At 47.3% G+C, this 18,688-nt stretch overlaps 1 pseudogene; it reads right to left on the minus strand.

Annotated features, from left to right (window-relative positions):
* The window catches only part of LOC146184112 (solute carrier family 53 member 1-like), a 94,202-nt pseudogene extending 75,794 nt beyond the window's left edge, over window positions 1–18,408 (minus strand).
* Window positions 18,409–18,688: the final 280 nt, after the last annotated feature.

Raw genomic sequence — 18,688 nt, forward strand, 5'->3', positions numbered from 1 at the left:
ACAACTCATCACCACATCATACTCACACACCTCAAATGAACTACTGAAGACAAAAGTCTCCAGGAGGTGTCATCAGGAATCAAAGCCCACAGCCAGTGGCTGGAGACAAGATATATCAAGTAAAAGACAGACGTGTGGTGTGAGCTAATTAAATCAAGTTATCAGCTGTGAAGGAGCATCACCTTTTTTACTTAATACCCTCTCCCTTTTCATTTTTTAATTATAAGTGATTCTGGCTTGTGGTCCATTTCAGTGTAAGATCCTAGCAGCATTATTGATCTAGATTTTGGTTTTTTTACCTTTGCCATACAACCCCTTGCTGCCTGGTTTGTTGCATTTCTTAACCCCAAGTGGGTGTTTGTTCTGAGGATATATAGTTGGTGGCATTTCAGAATAAAACTGAAGTTAAATGCCTGTGTCATCATGTTTTGTGTTCCATCCATGTGTCTACACACTGTTGACCAACATGATAATAAATGGGAAACTCATAACACTAACACTTCAGTGCTTTCTTCACTTGAAAATAAATGAACTACAATTAGATACATAAAACCAATCAGACTGCAACGAACACTATTATCTAAAATGCCCTACCATCAAATTGAGGAAAAAAAAAACACCTCAAAACATCACAATTATATCAAACTTCATCCAAAGCAGAAATTCTCAACTCAACAAATAAAAACCATAAAAAAAAGCTCACCACACCTAGAGACAGCAAAGCTTTATTAGGCACACATCATGAGTCGATACTCGAGCCCAAAGACAAGTGCTCCAGTGGAATCCTGATTTTTTGTACAGCCCAATAAACACATCTCCATTTAAACCTCCTTTTTTCTTCTGCATAAGCCATCAGCCTCCTATTACAACTAAACTATTATAACTGATCACAAGCTCCCAAAAGTTCTTAAATAACAGCACTAACAGTATTCACTACCCCTGGCAGCCTAAAGTGCCAACGCCCAGATAAACAAACAACATACCTGAATACAAACAAATAATTTCGTTCACAGGCCCACCAAAGCACCAGACGGCTTTTATCTAGTACTTTTTTCAGGCAGATATAAATTATCATCAACAAAACAAACGTGATGGGGTGGGACTTGAGAGGAGTTATCACCCCTTTAGACTTAATTCAGCCCAGTGAAATATTCGAAACAAGGAATATCTACCAAGGCTAAACATCACTGAGACAGCCCATTAGCAGCAAACATCCTGAAGCAAGAGTTCCCAAGACACCCCACACATAAAGAACCTCAATACCAGCCAATCAAGACAACTATTTTATTATGCACATTTTTTTTTTCCTAGGTTACATTATTTTGTTCCTTCTTGATGTTTTCTCTTATTCTTTTTTCTTCAATGCCAAATTCTTATTTGGAGTTCTACCCTTTCTTCTTTTTTATTAACTAAAGCCCTTATACATCTGCGGAATGACAGAGATGCTTTATTTTATTTCTTCTTAATAGGTTCTACTGTATTAAAACAAACACATTGCGTGTGACCCACTGACTAAGTTTATCAAAAAAATCTGCAAGAGTACATAGAACAACATTCAGGTTTACCTTTATTAAATATGCAAAGGCTGGCTCCACATCACTTTATAACAATTAATAAAACTGAATGGCCTGATCTCTGAACAAAACGGTTTGTTAGAATTTTTCGCTTTCTTATCATTTAATCACTCTAATCTGTATCCCTCATTATGCTTAATGCTTCTTCCTGCAAGACACCAGTTCTTTAATCCCTCGCATTCACTAAAGCAAATATTCAAGCTTTCAAAGAAGCGAAAACAAAATTTCATTTGCTTCTACGCACAACCATGACTGGACTCAAGCAGCGGCGGCGTGCGCGTTCATCGCGCCGCCACCACTAGAGTCCGGCCATGGCACAAAAGAAAGAAATTAGATAACATTAGTACTACCCTGTGAGGCACAGTTAGTTACTCCCAATAGTGTTCTTTTTGCTTGCAATGCAGCTGTTTTGGGATTTTACTAATTTGTATACCGACACCGCTTTGACTTATTGGCCACAATATTAATATATATATATATATAAAATAAAATTACTTGGCTTTAATTTCAATACTACAAAGAAGCTTCCAAAAAATTTACTTTCTTCTGCGAGATCAAGAGAAATCACCATCCACTATGGCTAATACTGTAAGGCATAACAAACTATGCTTTGCTGAAATCACAAATAAGCAAAAAAACATGCAACTCATCTCCACAAATGCATACATTCAGGACAACTATTTTGAGCCAGCTGCTAACACAAGCTTAGAACTATCATTGCCCATGTGAATTACGCTACCAATTTAGGATGGAGTACTGCACAGCGCAACACCACACACATCACATAAACATAGACAAGTGCAAACATAATGTGATGCGTGTCAAGCCACCAAGCAATCCATCTTAAATCATGAGCTAACTTGCCCTTAAACATATGCTCCTAAACTAATAATATGATGCAATTTGCGAAAATACAACTTATAATCCATGAAAGCAATGACGTCGGTAGGTTCATGCGGATGCTGACCAGAGAAAATTTTACACTGATGCAAAGTCAGATTTCAAATGCATTTGAGAAGCAAGTCACACAATCCATTTAACTAGCATCAAAACCCTCTGGACAGATGGGAAAAGGAAGAAAGGAGGTGGAAATTTATTTTGCATGGAAGAGAAAGGCAGTGGCAAGGCACATTAGTGCCCTTTCACACCACTGAATACTTGGCCAATGCTACATGGAAGACAAGCACGCAAGCACACATAATACGTGCCAAGATTCTTCTCAGTCCTCCAATGGCAAACTGATAAACGACATGCAATGAGCGTTGAGAGGTGCTCTTTTCCTCAGCGCCGATAATGCACATCTCCGGAGGCGTACGATAAGCGCCTGCAAAATGCGAAGAGCACCCCCTTTCTTTACTACAAGTCTGGAGTGTAACAAGCGTTATAGGCTGTGGACCTTTCTTGCCTCTCCACACGTTGAGCAGCAAAGAAACATGCAAAATGAATGGATGTCACTCATAATTTGGATACAGTTTAAAGCTCAGAAAATAAGTCCAGTAATGGCGTACATTCACTACTATGTGGCAAAAGTTATGGCTATGCTGTAGCTCTTACATTTAACTAGTTTCAGAAGTATATCACAATATTGTCACCAACACATGTAGCAAACAGAAGCACAACCGAGCTGCCCTTTTTTAATCAAGCGAAACTCGAGACAGACGAGGACGACGCTCAGCCACGTGCCAAGACATTCGGTTGATGAGGAGCAAAAGTTTGATGAGGAGCAAAAGTTCAGAATCGGCCTGCTGCTTTCGGGCTAAGGTGGACGACGTGATAACACCGAGGAAAGCGGTACCGTCGTCGCAGCCGTCCGTGTGGCAGGGAGTAGGGGTGCGCGACAGACAGTCAGTGTCACTGTGTTTGTTGCCGGACTTGTGCACGATAGTAACATCAAATTCTTGCAACCGAAGGCTCCATCGAGCAAGCCAACCCTATGGATCTTTCAGGTTTGCCAGCCAACACAGTGAGTGATGGTTGCTCACGACACGAAACGGACAACCGTACAAGTACGGACAAAATTTCAAGACTGCCCACACACCAGCGAGGCACTCCTTTTCCGTAGTTGAATAATTAACTTCGGAACGGGACAAAGTGCGAGTGGCATAAGCAATGACGCGTCCTGCACCGTCCTGCCACTGAACAAAGACCACACCGAGGCCGTTACTGGCATCCGTGTGCAGTTTCGTGTCGGCCTCTTCGTCGAAGTGGCCAAGTATAGGTGTACATTGGAGACGGGACTTGAGTTCCGTGAAGGCTTTTTCCTGGTCGGGACCCCAAACGAACAGTTCGGCGTCTTTTGTCAGGCGGGTCAGAGGCTCAGCGATCTTGGAGAAATTGTGAACAAAGCGACGATAGTACGCGCAGAGGCCGAGAAATCGATGCAAGCTTAGTTAATCTTCTGGTTTGGGGAATGAAGCGACAGCGGCCATCTTTTCTGGGTCTGGGCTTACACCTCGAGCGCTGACAATGTGACCGAGAAATTTCAGCTCATTAAAAGCGAAGTGGCATTTTTTGGGTTTTAGAGAGACCAGCAGATCGGATGGCCTCGAAAACAGCGCGCAAACGTTGCAGGTGCTCGTCGAACGTTTCCGAGAAAATTACGTCGTCGAGATATACGAGGCATGACTGCCCCTTCAGGCCAGAGAGTACGGTGTCCATCATTCGTTGAAATGTGGCAGGAGCCGAGCACAGGCCAAACGGGAGCACTTTAAACTCATACAAACCGTCCGGCGTAATAAAAGCGGTCTTCTCACGGTCTCGCTCGTCAACCTCTATTTGCCAATATCCTCTCCGGAGGTCAAGTGACGAAAAGTAATTGGCATGGCAAAGGCGATCGAGGGAGTCGTCTATGCGCGGCAGGGGGTACACATCCTTTTTCGTGACGTCGTTGAGGCATCTATATTCCACGCAGAACCTCAAGGTTCCATCCTTCTTCGCGACAAGGACAACAGGCGAAGCCCACGGGCTCGTCGACGGTTGGATAACATTGTCCTGGAGCATTTCTGTTACTTGGCGGTGGATGGCGTCACGTTCTTTGAAGACACCCGGTAAGGACGCTGACATAGTGGACATTGGTCGTCGGCAACTATAATTCGGTGCTTTGTTACTGGCGTCTGTTGGACCTTAGAGGTTGAAGCAAAACAATCGCGGGACGAATTGACAAGATTCTCTATGCAGCGTTTCTGACTGGGCAAGAGGTGTGGGTTCACATCGGTCTGAATGGCTGTAGACGTCGCATTGTCGAGGTCTGATGTGTTGGATAAAGCGTACTGGATTGTACATTCTCCAAGTTCTTCAAAATAAGCGACCATCGTGTTCACCGTCAAATGTTGGGGTTCACACGTGAAGTTTGTCGCTAACACTTCGGCTTGCCAAACGAACAAGTTCGACAAGGCCCGAGAGTGAAAAGCAGTGACATGTTAGCTTCGACAATGCCACGTGTGCCGGTGCTGTGATCACATTCGACTGTGACGAACTTGCTCGCCCTCGGAGGGATTGTTATGTGGTCGTCAGAGACGCGCAACATTGTTTTCCGGAAGTCCGTGTTGGTATCAACGGCTCACTTGGTTGAAAACGATACTGTGAGCTGCTCTTGAAGGTCTATAACAGCACCATACTCTTGCAGAAAATCCATGCCTAGAATCAAATCTTTACAGCAGTCTTTTAATACGGCAAAGGTGCCAGTGAAAGTAAAACCGCAGATCTCTATGTGGCAAGTGCACATGCCAATCGGCGTCATGACGTGGCCACCGGCAGTGTGCATCATTGGCCCAGACCAAGGCATCAGAACCTTACGGAGTGTCGTTGCTAGCTGGCTGCTCATGACGAAAAAATCGGCGCTGGTATCCACAAGTGCGATCACATCCCAATTGTCGGCGGTTACAAAAATTTGCCCGGAAACAATGCGTTCGCAGCCCGTCGGTAAGTTCGTCGGATCGGGTCATCGCCGCTCAGGCCGTCACGTCAAATCGTCGGCTGGAGGCTGTTTAATCCGAGACGTAGTGGCGGCTTCACCCCCAAAGGTCGCTGTGTTTAGTTTTCCCGGTGAGGGGACGTGCCTCTGAATTGCCCAGAGGAGGAGTATCGACTGGGTGACGCAGACTGCCTCGGGGATGATGATCGCGTCTACCGTTGCGGTGACGTCGGGTGCATCGCGTTAGCAGCCAGGTATTCCTCAATCTCATGTGGTCTTTCTCCATAGCGATGTCGAGGCGCGTTCGGTAGAAATCCTCTTAAGCCCATTCTCCGGTATGCGCAATTGCGTAGAATGTGGCCAGGCTCGCTGCAGTGATAACAGAACGGCTGTCTGTTGGGTGTGCGCCACAAGTGCGCCTTGCTGATGACAGGACGCTGGTCTTGCTACGGCTCGACGGGGTGCAGATCTTGTTGCTGCTTAACGGGGCACAAGTAGCGAGGCGGTGGTCCGGCAACGGGGCGGAATGAATGTGTCTCGGGGGCATGTCGACGTAGGACATCATTATAAGTCATAATGCATGGCTCTGGTTGTGGTTGTGGTGCTGGTGGTGGCTGCACCGCTTGCTGGATTTCATCACGAATGACGTCCCCGGTAGAATAATTCACTGCAGGTGGTGCATTCAAGTGGACGTTCTGCAGTTCTTTGCGGACAATGCTCCTTACAAGCTCCCGCAATGCCTCGTCCCTAGCTGCTGGCACAGACGCGCAGTAGGTTGTGGTCGCTCTGCTTGCCTGACGGCTGTATTGGGTACAGCGTTCCTGCAGTGAACATTCCATGCTCGTAGCTTCTCTTGCGAAATCTGCAAGTTCTTGGAGGGTCACGAGTGAGGCCAGCGAACAACTGTTCCTTCACCCCGCGCATGAGGTGCCGTGCTTTCGTTGCTTCGAGCATGGTAGGGTCGGCCCGATTGAAAAGTCGCGTCATGTCCTCGACAAACATGGCCACGCTCTCATTTGACTGCCGAGACCTCAAACGGATTGCTATCTCTGTGTTTTCTTTGCGCGTACTCGAGCTGAACGTTGTGAGCAACTTACGGCGAAACATGGCCCAGTTGACAAAGGACACCTCACAGGTTCTCAAACCACGTCTTGGCCGAGTCTTGCAGCGTGAACTACACATTCATAGCTTCCACTCATCCCATTGGTTGAATGCGGCTACACGGTCAAAAGTGGCCAACCAGTCTTCGACATCCTCGAACCGGTCACCGTTGAATGATGGCGGTGATCGAGGTGCGAGAAGGACGTACGGTGGGGCGTTGCTGGAATGCTAACTTGTCTGGCTGCCCGTCGTAGATATCATGGCTCGCAGCGGTGTGGTCAGTGGTTCGAACTCAGGTTGTAGGCCTCGGAGGAGACGGCTCGCTTTATGGACGAGAGTGGCGTCTGAGCGTCGATGGGCAGTGTCACTGATGTCTTCGGGGGCAATGTACATGTGATCTTATCCTGCACAATCCACCAAATGTCACCAACACACATAGCAAACAGAATAACCGAGCTGCCCTTTTTTTAATCAAGCGAAACTCGAGACAGACGAGGACGATGCTCAGCCACGCACCAAGACATTTGGCCACTTGGTGGCGCTAGAAGATGGGCAGCGGTGTGGCAATATTTAGTAGCACTCCCCACCTCTGATGATACACAATGCAGCCACCTTGAACATCTTTTTGAGGCATGAAAAAAAAAAAAGACACACATCTCGACTTCTGAAAACTTTGGAAGTACCTACGTTCACAAGAGCATATAATATATGACGCTGAAGCAGCACTGAAACAGGTCTTACAGTGATGCATCAGTTGAAGTGTGCCATTAATTAACAGAGTGCCCGACACTAAAAAAATACAGTTCAGGAATATTTCGAAGGCAAGTTTTGGTTCGGTTTATTTGTTTCAGAGGGTTTAACGCCCCAAAGTGGCCCAAGCTATGAGGGACACTGTAATGGAGGGCTTCGGATAATCTTGGCCCCCTGGCGTTCTTTAAATTACACTGGTGTCGCTTAGTACACTGCCACCTTGCATTTCACTTCCACTTAAATAAGGCCCATTGTGACACAATAAGATGCCAAGAAGCATTTACCTAATGCAATGCTGACCATCACCAAGGATTCATGCCTTTCTGCAATCATTTCTTTTTTTTTAACTTTATAACATGCTGCTCTGAGTGAATGCTTTGACAATGACAGACAATTCCTTCTTCCCTTAATCTGTGTGCAGGCCTTTACCACATTAGGTCTTGAAAGAAATGCAGGTGTCTGCGTGTAAAACAATTTTAAATGCCTGGCTGTTTCTCACAGATCACAGCTGGAAAAAGGCGCAGGCCTCTAAATTCCAAGAGGTCTCTTTCTCCCACCTGCCAACAGATATAACAGACTCATGTCCTCAAAGCGAGGTAGATACCCCAATCAGAAGAAATGCAAGAAAACTACACAGCTGAATACTGTTTAAGGGCTCAGTTTTAAAAATATTGTGAGCACTGTGTGGCGCTTCATCTTCCACACTGCTGAACGTGCTGCTTCATCTTCATCCTGCTCCCTCTTGTAGATACCCATCGTCATCGCGGAGTGTGTTTGGCTGCAGTGTGCGACCAAGGCTTCAGGTCTGTAATAAAGCCTGATTCCCCAAGTCCGACCTTCGCGTTACCTTACACGTGGTGGAGGTGCGCCTTGATTTCCCCGCTGCTTCGTCACCTGCATCCACCTGGAGCTTCGTTCTGGCCGCCGTTTGACCCCGACCACCATCGTCATGACACAAGAAGGCCACTCCGCTATTCCGGCTGCTACCAACTCGACTCCAGCTCCCCTTGCCACTTGGACTGTCAGTAGCCGTCAGCGCGACCCGCAGATGTTCGCCGGTCTCCGCGGCGACGACGCTGATGACTGGCTCGACAGCTACGACCGGGTCAGTGCTTTCAACCGATGGGACGATTCTCTTAAATTAATTAATGTGTCCTTTTATTTGACGGATGTGGCCAAAACGTGGTTTCTAAATCATGAGTCGACGATTCCGGACTGGGCTACCTTTAAACAAAAGTTACGCCAGATTTTCTGCGCTCCTACTGTTCGCACGGAGTCCGCCAAGAAGAAGCTAGAAGCCCGACTTCAGCGGCCTAATGAGACCTACACCTCTTATATAGAAGATGTACTTTCACTTTGTCGGCGCATCAATGACACAATGCCAGAGGCCGAGCGTGTTCGGCACGTCCTTAAAGGTATTGGGCCACTCGCCTACAACGCCCTGGCCGTGCAGAACCCTACCACAATCGATGCCATCATATCCACTTGTCAACGCCTTGACGAACTACAGTCAATACGCCTGCAGCCTGATCCCACTTCATTTGGTTTCACTGCCGAAGCTGACCTCCGTGTGCTTATTCGCGAATTAATTCGTGAAGAGCTCTCGGCTCAAGGTAATTTGTGCCGCCCTGCATCTGAGCCACATAATTCAAGTGCCGGCCTGCGTAGCATTGTTAAAGAAGAGCTGGCCTCAATGACCTATTCCCCGCCAACATCGGTCGCTCCTACCATTTGTCAGGTGCCAACGTACGCCCAGATCACGTCCTTGCCGCCCGCAGTTGGAGCGCCTACGCCACCGGCGCCTACCACTGCTCATGTCGCTGCATTGGCACCACCTGCCGCAGCGCCGACATACTACCCCAACTGGCGCCCAGCCCGCCCTGTGTGTTATTACTGCGGGTACCGAGGCCATATTTCCCGCTTCTGTCGTCGCAGGCTCCAGAATGAACGCCGCGGCTACGAATCATTTGAAGCAGACTACCCTCCTCGCTTTTCCGGCTCTAACCACCGTTCATTCCCCGATTATTCCCGACGTTCATCACCCCCGCCAGAAAGCCCCGCTCCGCCTGCTGGTTACAGGCCTTCAAGACGCCGTTCTCTTTCGCCTTTTCGCCGCTCAGCCTCGCCTCTCCGTCAAGCTTCTCTGACGACCCCCCGCCTGTCGGAAAACTGACCACTGCAGTTTTAGGAGGGAAAACTGCACTCGTCGGCCATCCCAAAAATCCTCCGGAACGTCCCTGGAATATTATTTTAGTGCGGGTTGAAGGATTATCTGTTGAAGCTTTGGTTGACACGGGCGCCGCTGTTTCTGTGATACACACTGACTTGTGCTCCCGCTTGCGAAAAGTGAAAACGCCTTATGATGGACCTGAACTCCGTGGAGCTAATGGTGCAATAATTCGACCTTCTGCTAAGTGTACTGTGCGAGTTTTTGTTGACGGTGTCCGCCACCATGTACAATTTGCCGTGATGTCACCGTGCGCTCACCCAATTATTTTAGGCTGGGATTTTCTGTCTGCCGCATCAGCCAGCATTTCGTGTCGCGACAGGATCATTTACATGAACGAGAGCGATCCGTCTTCTGAACATCCCGAGCCCCGTTATCGCCTGCTTGCCGCTACTAACTCAGTGTTGCCCCCTGGATGCGAACAACTTGTCGCGCTTACTTCTGCTGACATTGATAACGGAGATGTGCTAATCGTGCCTTCTGATCGCCATCTGACCCGCGGAATCGCGCTACCACCAAGTCTTGTTCGGTTTGAGCATGGCACAGCGCTTGTCGCTGCTTCGAACACTTCCCCAGAGCCCATTGTGCTGACTAAAGGGACATGTTTTCCTTGTGTCCTGGACATTCACCCGGTGTCCCTCACCACCCTTACCGCCCCCTCTTCCTCACCAGCAGCTTCTTCCGATGCTTCTCTCTGTGTTCTCTTTGGCACCATCAATCCTGACCTTCCTGCGACTCACCGCCAAGCTTTGCAGGAATTACTTCGAAAACACCAAGCCTCCTTTGATGTCACTTCTCCGACCTTGGGCCGAACGTCTTCTGCACAGCACCGCATTATTACAGAAGGTACTTCTATTGTTAGCCGCCGCCCTTACCGTGTTTCCTTATCAGAACGTAAAATCATAGAAGATAATGTGAATGATATGCTCCGGCGAGACATTATTCGGCCATCAGCTAGCCCCTGGTCATCTCCGGTCGTCTTGGTCAAAAAAAAGGATGGGTCCGTGCGTTTTTGCGTTGATTACCGCGCACTTAACAAAGTCACTCGAAAAGATGTTTACCCTATGCCACGAATTGACGACTCCCTCGACTGTCTTCAGGGCGCCGAATATTTCTCCACTTTGGATTTGCGTTCCGGTTACTGGCAGATACCGATGCACGAAGCCGACAAAGAAAAAACAGCATTCGCTACTCCCGATGGGCTTTACGAATTCAATGTCATGCCTTTTGGACTTTGTAATGCCCCCGCTACGTTTGAGCGCATGATTGACACTGTTCTTAGAGGACTTAAGTGGAAAACATGCTTGTGCTACCTGGACGACATAGTTATTTTCTCTGCGACTTTTTCTGATCATTTATGCCGCCTTGATCAAGTATTAACGTGCCTGGCATCCGCCGGTCTCCAGCTGAACACAAAAAAGTGTAATTTCGCCAAGAAAGAAATCAAGATCCTGGGCCACCTCGTCAGCCGCGATGGCATTCAACCCGACCCCGACAAGCTTGCTGCAGTTTTGAACTTTGCACGCCCTCAGCGGACTAAGGAACTACGCAGTTTCCTTGGCCTGTCTTCGTACTTTCGCCGTTTCATTCGAAATTTCGCTACCATTGCTGCACCGCTGCACCGCCTCCTTACAGACCGTACTACTTTCAATTGGTCCGAAGAATGCGAAAAAGCTTTCCAAACCCTAAAAAATGCCCTCACTTCGGACCCTGTTCTCGCTCACTTCGACGACACTGCTGCCACCATTCTTCACACCGATGCCAGCAGCCTCGGTATCGGCGCCATACTTCTGCAACGTGATACCGCTTCTCGGGAAAAGGTAATTGCGTTTGCCAGTCGAACTCTAACACTAGCGGAACGCAACTACACCATCACTGAGCAAGAGTGCCTAGCCGTCGTTTGGGCAGTTCAGAAATTCCGCCCCTACCTCTACGGCCGCCATTTCACGATCATTACCGATCACCACGCTCTGTGCTGGTTATCAACCCTCAAAAATTTGACTGGACGCCTGGGCCGTTGGATTCTGCGTTTGCAGGAGTACCACTTTGATGTCATATTCAAATCGGGACGCAAACATCGAGATGGCGATGCTCTTTCCCGCTGCCCGCTATCAGAATCGCCACCTAGTGCTTCCTCGAGCCTTCCTGCGTGCACCCTCGACGTCCCAATGTCGTCCAGAGCCCCAACCTTAACCTGTGCTACTCTTGCCGCTGCTCCAGATCGCTACGCCATTATTTCAAACCAGCGAGCAGATCCCTACTGTATTTCCCTAATCAACCTTCTCACCGGTGCTTCTCACCCTCCTACCGCTAGGATGCGCAGGCAACTCCAAAAGTTCAAAATTGACAACGGCGTGCTCTCCCGTTATATTTATTGCTCCGAAGGCACCCGTTGGGTCCCCGTTATTCCGAGAGCGCTTCGCAACCGTATCCTGGCGGCTTTCCACGATGATGCTACAGCCGGTCACTTAGGCTTTCATAAAACTTACCACCGCGTGAAAGCCCGTTTCTTCTGGCCAGGCCTCGCCTCAAGTGTGGCAAAATATGTCGCCTCTTGTCTGCCATGTCAGCGCCGCAAACGGCCCACTTCTCCTCCTGCTGGCCTACTACAGCCGCTACCTTGCCCTGCTACTCCTTTTGCCGTTGTTGGCATAGACTTATACGGGCCACTTCCATTGTCCGCACGAGGTAATCGCTGGATCGTCACCGCCGTCGACCACCTAACACGCTACGCTGAGACCGCTTCCCTGCCTAATGGCTCAGCACATGAGGTCGCGACCTTCTTTTTGGAATCGCTCGTACTGCGCCATGGGGCCCCTCAAGTGCTTCTCAGCGATCGTGGTCGGACATTTCTGTCGAAGATTGTAGCCGAAGTTATTGAAGCCTCAACCACACATCACAAATTGACCTCCAGCTATCACCCGCAGACCAATGGGTTGACTGAGCGGTTCCACCGCACGCTTTCTGACATGTTGTCTATGTATGTCGACCAGGACCACCGAAACTGGGACGTAATACTTCCTTTTGTTACGTTCGCCTACAATACGGCTGTACAGCGGACCACAGGTTACACCCCGTTTTTCCTCGTTTACGGCCGTTCTCCCGCTACCTTTCTTGACGCCTCTTTTCTTTCTACACATGCCAGTTCCTCATCCTCTCTTCCTGACCAGTTCCTTTCCCGAGTGGCCAAATCACGCCGGCTTGCTCGCGTCAACACGGAAGCTAGCCAGGAAGACCGCAAGTACCGCTATGATGCAACCCATCGCCAAGTTTCGTTCCGTCCCGGCGACGAGGTGTTACTTTGGACCCCATTACGCACTCCTGGCCTTTGTGACAAGTTACAGCACCGTTACATTGGTCCTTACACAGTTCTTGCAAAAACCTCCCCGGTCAACTATCGCGTCTCCCCTGTTTACCCTCCTCCGGACTGTCGTTACCGTGGCACTGAAGTTGTCCACGTTTCACGTATGAAACCTTTTGTTCGGCGCATTCCTGCGGACTAATTGCGGCCAGGCTGGCCGCTTGAACTGCGCGGGCGAAATAGTGTGAGCACTGTGTGGCGCTTCATCTTCCACACTGCTGAACGTGCTGCTTCATCTTCATCCTGCTCCCTCTTGTAGATACCCATCGTCATCGCGGAGTGTGTTTGGCTGCAGTGTGCGACCAAGGCTTCAGGTCTGTAATAAAGCCTGATTCCCCAAGTCCGACCTTCGCGTTACCTTACAATATATATTAAAACTTAAACGTTTCACTAAATGTTTGTTACCAGTTTGTTTTGTAGGATTTAACACCCCTAGCGAGATTGGCTGTGAGGGACGAATTAGTGCAGGTCTCATGATAATTTCCACCACCTGGAGTTTCAACATTTGCTCGTATCACAGTTCTGCAGAAAGTGCAACCACTAGAGCTGTTGTGATACTTTTCTCGTGACAGCTGCTCGCATATGTGGAAAACATTGACTGCTCTGAGTCTTCCAGGCTTCGGAGACATTCTGGTGTGCCAGTGGCAAGGTTTATAGACCATTTTACGACCTTTGGAGAAACCGGTTTGATTGGGCTGTTAAGGGGGAAAGTCGTCAACATTTTCCTGTGCTACGATAGCAGCCCAGCTCCCAAATATGACAGCACCCTTCACCCCTTTGTAAAATTGTGTATAAAATGCAGCATTTTTACCTGACATAGACCCATGGGCACTGTCATCATGAGGCAGTAGCGCCTGTATTAAGCATTTAATGTCAATTCTTCGTGATTTCATTTTAGTACACTATGACAAACAGGTGACACATCCATCTTGAAAATTTTGATACTGCAAAAAGCTTTCTTACTTTCATCGACCATTGCCCGAATAACGCTGAACGTGAGATTACATTGCTATTAAACATTTTTGCCCAGTGTTTCAAGCGGCTAGATTTTAACGGTAAACTACCTGTTGAGAATATGCTACAGTATCTGCTTATAAAATTAATCTCAACTGATGATGAAGATGGCTTTATAAACGCTCCAAGACAATTTTGTCTCCACTTGCTTAAAATTAGTTTTAACAAGTTGGTTAACCACCTGTTTCCTGCGGACTGCCCCAAAGGAGCGCTTTGTTCCACAATGGAAGGCCATATTAACCACTGAAACCAAGTGTTGCAAACTCGAAAAAATACAGCTAGCATGCTGTTAACTTATCACTACATGGAGCTTGCACATACTGTTTGACATCCACATGCTCACAGGAGCCAGCACTTTCTGTTCAAAATGGTCGATGCCATTGTAAGGAAGCTGTGCAAAGAATATGGGGGCGTGAATTTGAAACTTCCAGCTTACATTGAACGACTTCTAGCCTCTCATTTAGAGGAAACTTTTGCAGAAAAAATAGGAAAACTTTATTGGATCAAAAACTGTCTGCTGCCTCTGGGCTTTCAAGCTGGTTCAAAGGCATTTGGGTTGGGTCTTCACTCAACTCAGTAGCCACACAAAATGAACGAAATGCTAACCGTTGCCACTTTTCCAATGTAGCGACAAACAAAAAAAAAAGTTTAATAAATGTTCAACGTCGACTTTTGTACATCAGCCAGCATAATCAGGCAGTAATGACTCTTTTTTCTCTAAATTTCTTTGTAATATGGGCACTAAAGGGATAAAGAAAGATGTCCAAGGGCTATGCTTCTAAGCTGTCCATCAAAAGAAAATGAAAGGCAATGGTGATTCTGCATTCAATTTCAGGTTGGTTCTTTTTTTTTGTATCACACAAGCTATCAAAGTTGTGCAAGAAGAACCTGTCCTCTAGCTTGTGCGTGTGGTTGAAGCAGCAGCATTGCAACCTGAAGGTTCAATGACGTTCCACTGACAAGTGGCAATTTGTATTTTGTGCAAACAAGGTGGTGCTTAAATAATAGCCTGAAAAGTATGATAAGCATATGTTGATGCACAGATCACTATACGCAGTGCCATGACTATAAGTGTGAGCCATTACTCAGTAAGTACACTGTTAAAGCAAAAAACATGACAGTTATCATGTACGCTCAAACTTGATATATGAAAGGAGTGAGCAGAATGCATCAGTAGAATATCAGTCAACTTGTCAGACAAAAAAATATCACTCTCGGTGGGCACTAGGACATGCATGTATTAAAGGCGACCCAATTTTTATATGCATGTTTTCATTTCAAATGATGAACTAGTAAACATGGATCACCTTGTGGTATTTGCTTACGGCAACCCTTGAAGCAAACAACGGCATAAAACTCTGTGTCAGCGGTCATATTGCAGTTCTTTTCACCTCACGTGATCTGAACATCCATTGCACGGCACAGCCATGAATCACATGGGTAAACCGAAACAGCATCAAGGAAGCTATTTAACAGTTGTAGGCAAACACCACAGTGCGATTCATGTATTCTGATGTCTAATACCCCAGTCAAGCCTGCAAGTTAAAGTGCACTTACGCATAGTGCCCTTCGCAGCTAGAGACTTTACACTAGGCAATGCTAAACAAGAAAGCGGAGTGAACTCGCATAAGCACTCCTTGATGTGAAACTGGAAACTGAAAAATATGTTTTAAAAAAGGAATTGGAACTTCCAAGCGTGAAATACATAGAACTGCTTTTTAAAGTAGTAAACACTCAAAAAATGCTTAAAATTTGACACCGGGCAATGATTCAGAGACCCCCTATCAACAAACACCTTGAACAATAACAGACCCCCTAACTGATAACGGCGTAGCTGCAGCGGCGCACCATGCCTAAATTTGAAGTTGCGTACACGGTTACATCACAGCTTTTTATGTGATATTTTGCCCATTGCTATTATAAAACAATTCCTCAAATGAAAATATGTACAAAACATGTAAAATCAACTTGTATACATTTCTTATCGCATAATACATTTGTGACGAAGAAATTTCTGCCGCTGAGGCTACGCACTCGGCCCTCAGTTTTGCAAACGCACTCCGACCTGAGTGCACACTTCGGCAAGTGCACTTATGTTACACCATTTAGCAGCGTAGGGTGCACTTTTCGTAAGTGCACTTTATTTTGGGCACTTGACAGGGGTATAACACATCATTTGAAAGAAGAAAACATGCAACTTTTCCTATATTTTTTTTTCAGCAGAACAAAAAAAGGTCGTACAAAAATAAATGCACAATCAAATATATGCACAGAACAAACATTTCAGGCACGATAATGCGCAGATACAAAGAAAAAAAACCCTGGTTAAACTTTCTCCCGCATGCTTGGGCGGCAGAACTTTAACATGAGAGGCAATATCCCTACACAAAGGAACTCTCGTATAATCCTTTTTAGAAGTGGAAAAGCGCTGACTGTAATTAATGGGGACATCTCTTCTGTTGAGCATTTTTTACATCCAAAAGATAGCATTTGGCAACCATAACTTGTTCTGTTTATGGGCATCTTTATATTAAGACCTTTGGTTGCATACCAGCTTACTCTGTAAGTAAATTGTGCAAGCAATTTTCATATATGCACTGTAAAAATTTAAAGTAGTAAATTAAAGTAGGAACCTTATTCAATGAGCCCAAGGCTACGTATGTTGTGAATAACTCTTTAGCTAGGTGCCTGCACCAATCCGCAATAAATTCACTTTCCATTTTAGATCCATTTGGACTTCAAGCACTGGTCACTGGTGCTGGGTGACGAAGCTGCAGCTTTAAAGCACCTGTGGGAAGCGACTGGACAATAGAGTACAACTGGCCAATTCTTTGCTAGTTCTGCAAGACCATTGACTGCTCAGCACTGCTGCGCCGAAGCCGAAGGAGGTTAGAAGGCATTTCAAGGCAAGGGCATATTAACAATTCCTTCCCAATCCCTGTTCCAGGAATGAGCCGTCAGCTGGGTTGTTCTCATTAGGGCGAGCAACCTTTGCCCATAATATGCTGTTACACATCAACACCCTAAGAAGCTATTGGAGACTTGTTTTGATCCAATGCAAATAGAGCCAGTGATATCTGTAAAGAACGCATATTTGCGACAAAATTTATTATGACCGGCAACCAGCCTAAATTTTTAACAGCAAAGAACTAAATGTAGAAGATCCTCGATACCGGTGCAAGATTTTATTGAACGCCCTCGAAGCACTACACACAAAACGCAACCGAGGACAAGCATCGTGCTACGAATGTTACAAGTTTCAGTCAGTCTATGTAACAAACAAGCAGATGACAAAATAAGCACTCTCAGGACTCGACCATAAAACAAAGCAGAATGACAAGCAGACGACTGTCGCTCGAGCAGCATGATCGCGGCTCACATGTTTGTTGCCGATTTGCGCTCCGCTTCGCCAGCAGTCGACGGCGCTGTTAAAGAATTGGCCGAGCGTATACCTCAGCACTGGCTGTATCACGCAGCCGGTAATTAGCCGATGCATGCGGCAGGCAAGTGGTGACTATGGCCACTCGCTGTTTTCGTAATACGCCATGCCAAATGAAATGCAAAATGAATAAGGGCTCCTAAAAGAATACGACCCTATGAGTTAACTAAAAAGAAAGCGCAGGCCGAAGAACAGCCTGTAGGCCTGAACCTCAACAATGCCTCGAGCGGAACCGCAACACCGATTAAGTGCCGACGCGCTTAGGAGCCAGCGCACGTACAATGTGGCGAAACTCCCCGTTGTTGCGCGAGCGGCAGCCATTAATCAACGGAGTGCGTCGGTCGACGGTCGAATCTCGACGATGCACAGGGCGGTTAACCCCGGAGACAAGCAGGCCAGGTCCGGCGAAAAGCGACCGCAAAATCATACGACACTGCGTTCTCTCAAGCAAGAGAAGCGCCAAGGAAACACGTACCAAGAAAGTAGCTTCGTGGTGATCACAAGATTCGTGTTCTCGAGACGTATCAAGCTCCTACAACAAAGACACTCAGCCACGACGTTCAGAAAAAACGCAGCCGTGCGAAATGTTGCCGAAGGGCAAAGTCGAAGCGAAGGCGCGCACGCACCTTCGCGAAAAGTTGTGGCACCGAATGAACGTGCTAGCACGAGCTCATTGCAAGCGCGGTGGGAATCGAGCTGCGCCTGCCTCTGGTCCGATGAGAATTTTGAACGTCCCGGGCGCACTCAGAAGCGTTGCTCCGAGTTGCGACAGGCAACGAATGCGCCAGCAACAGCGGTCCCCGGAGGCAAGCAACTCAAACAGGAAAGGGCTACTTTTGCCACTGCCTTGAAAGTTCCACTCACCTCGTATTGTTTGCGCCACTTGGGCGTGATGTGTGCCGCCAAATGTTCGGTGAACTTCATGCTGTTTCTCGAGCCAGGCGGTGTGCCGCGACGATTGAGCCACTAGGGCAGACTTACAATTCAATGTGCGTGGACGCGCGACGCAAAGCAAGCTGCCTGCCACCAGCAACGTCTGCATGAACTAGTGGCTTGCTAGTGGCGCGAACGACGACGCTCGGGCACGCCGTTTTTCAATGTCGCCGCCAGATGGCGCCACTGCAACATTTACTAGTCGACTTTTCAATGCTTTCTTGCAATAGTGCGACATAGTACCGATGCTTTTGAGCGCCTATTCAGTAAAAGTGGTGATTTTTTCCCTCTGCCGACGTATGTGAACCTCCACCCATGATAGAAGGCGTTTCATTCGACATTATTCGGGTTTTCGCTGTTGCACTAGGGGTGAAAG

Source organism: Amblyomma maculatum, chromosome 7 (assembly GCF_055883805.1).
Source record: "Amblyomma maculatum isolate TAMU_Amacu chromosome 7, ASM5588380v1, whole genome shotgun sequence".
Classification (NCBI taxonomy): Eukaryota; Metazoa; Arthropoda; class Arachnida; order Ixodida; family Ixodidae; genus Amblyomma; species Amblyomma maculatum.